Genomic DNA, 2,561 nt, shown 5'->3' with positions numbered 1-2,561 from the left:
GCAGTGTCACTGGCCCTCATATGTGGGATCCGAACCGGGGCCCTCTGGCATCCCAAGCGAGTTCTTAACCATCGCACCACTCGGCCGGCCCTATCTAAGTCTTTTGTTAAGAATGTTTTCTTATAGTCTCTTTTTTTTTTTTTTTAAAGCTGAGCCTGTTGGCAGCTCAGCGGCAGCTCAGCTCAGGCCGGGCTTTGAACCGCTGTTGCTCAGAGCTCAAACTCTTGAGCGAGCTCTTAACCAACTTAGCCACTCGGCCAGCGCTTGTTGGTATTATCATTGTGCTCTTTCTGGGTGAGTTAGATCGGTCATCGGTCACTGGACGGCCGCTCACGGAGGCTCTTGGCAGCTCATGCCAGCTGCCGGCCACACATGGTAGCTTACAGGGAGCTCACTGCAGCTCCACTGCAGCCTACGTGGTCGCTGGAAACTCATGGCAGCCCAGCTCCAGGTCGAGCTGTTGTTCACCATCTTATCTGTAGAGGGCTCAGTGTCATTGGCTTTAATGTGGGATCCGAACGAGGGCACTGCCTCTCAGAGCTGGCGTTCCAAGCCAGCTCTCAACCAACATGCCACTAGGCTGTCCCTAAGGATTTCTTTTTTGTGTGCTATCTTTGTCCAGTTTGTTTAGGTATCTGAATTAGGCTACTAAATACATTGTGCATTTATGCATAAGTATGCATAAAATACAATGGGATGTGACCTTTGTTCTCTGAGTATAAGTAAAATCACAATTATTTGATCTTTCCACATTTGATAGGATTTTCCCATAAAAAGATCTGGATTAAGTATGTTTCCCTGGCATGGTCCTGATATGTTTTCAATTTCTTCCTTTATTACTAGTCTATTTGGGTGTTTTATTTCTTCCTGAGTTAGTTTTTATAGTTTGTATTGTCGTAACATATAATGATTTTATCTAGATTTCAAAAGTTACACAATTGCACATAATTTTGTGATTTTAACTTTTTATTTCTGTGAACAAATCTTCATTCTTAACATTCTGTGTTTTATTTTTATCTTTCTCCTTCAGCCACACTTGCCAGCAGGTTGTTTAAAAATCTTAATATCCTGCTACTTTGCTTTGGTTTATTTTATAGTTATTTATCTAGAATGTTAACATGAAAACTTAGTTTATATATTAGTTTGGTTTTTCATGCTTAATAATAAAAAAGTGACATTATCAGTTTGTTCCATATAACTTTGTCTCCCACAGATTTAGTAAAAGGTTTGCTCATTACTATTCATTTCTAAATAATTTATAAATTTTTATTTTGATTCTTTTGGCCCAAGAGTTATTTAAAAGAAGGTATTTCAATTTCCACATGGTTAGATTTTTGTTAGCTTTATTGAGGCATTATTTAGGTACAATAACATTTATTAATTTTAACTATACAGTTTGGTGAGTTTTGGACAAATAAAGTCATTTAAACATCACCATACTCATGGTATAAATCATTTTTATCACACCCAAAAGTCCCTCTTGTCCCTTTGTAATAATTCCCTCCCCCCTTCTCTAACCCCCGGCTACCACTGACCTGCTTTTTGTCACTATAAGTAGTTAGATATTTAAGAAACGGTTTTATCGAGGTCTGATTGACATCCAATAAATGCACATATTTAAAGTGTACAAATGCCCATTTGTTAGTTTTTAGGAAGGACTGTCTTCTGGGAGTATCTTTGTTAATCCACCTCTTGGAGCTAGATGTAGTCCTGTGCGTAGTCATTGAAGTGGGGGAGGAGGGATGAAGGGAAGGGCTCTTGGCTAGTACCTCCACATCTAGAAGACAGTTTTAGGTTAGAATCATAGGTCTCTATGTGCATTTTTGTAAAGTACCTGTGTTTGTTGTGGACAAGGTTCATTCTTTTTTTTTTCTTTTTTCTTTTTCTTCAGCTAACAGCAGATGATTTATTATACACGTTACATTCAGCCACAACTAAGAACAAAACTTGTCCAGAATGTCACAGGTCCAGAGGAAAGGACTGTTTTTGTATGAGAAAAGTGGGTCTCTCCAAAGGTGGTCGTGGGGAACAGATGGCAATGTATGTTCTAGATCCATTGAGAAGTCCTAGACATTAGGCATGCAGTCCAACAATTTGTTCCAGTGTCCCTGGCCTCTGGCTTTCCTCATTTCTGCTCCCGTGGCTTCCATGGGTGCACAAGCTAGCGGTTTACTTGGACCTCTGCCTCATCTTTCTTCTTTTGCGCTTCAGCCTGCGCATTCGCTTCTTCCTCTACTTGGCTCTCATGGCGCGGAAGTATCTAAGAAGATGACGCTAAGGCCGAGAGCAAGGTTCATTCTTTATTTTGCAACATCTGGGCTTCTTAGATGTCCTGAGGTGACCAACAAAAAGTAGAGCTAGTGAATTCACCAATTTGTAAATATCTTTTTGTTATAATTGATAGAAAAGAGGCAGCTGGAACATGGAATTGTCAAACCATCTCTGAGAAAATGGACATCCGGACTTGTTCATGAGGTTGGCAGCAGAGGGGCTCTGAAAGGATAGAGGGAGGGATGTATGCAGACGTATTCATGTTTATATTGTGACGATAACCACTGATA

The sequence above is a fragment of the Hipposideros armiger genome, unplaced genomic scaffold (assembly GCF_001890085.2).
Source record: "Hipposideros armiger isolate ML-2016 unplaced genomic scaffold, ASM189008v1 scaffold_126, whole genome shotgun sequence".
In the NCBI taxonomy this organism is placed as follows: domain Eukaryota; kingdom Metazoa; phylum Chordata; class Mammalia; order Chiroptera; family Hipposideridae; genus Hipposideros; species Hipposideros armiger.
Note: the sequence above shows the minus strand (reverse complement) of the source record.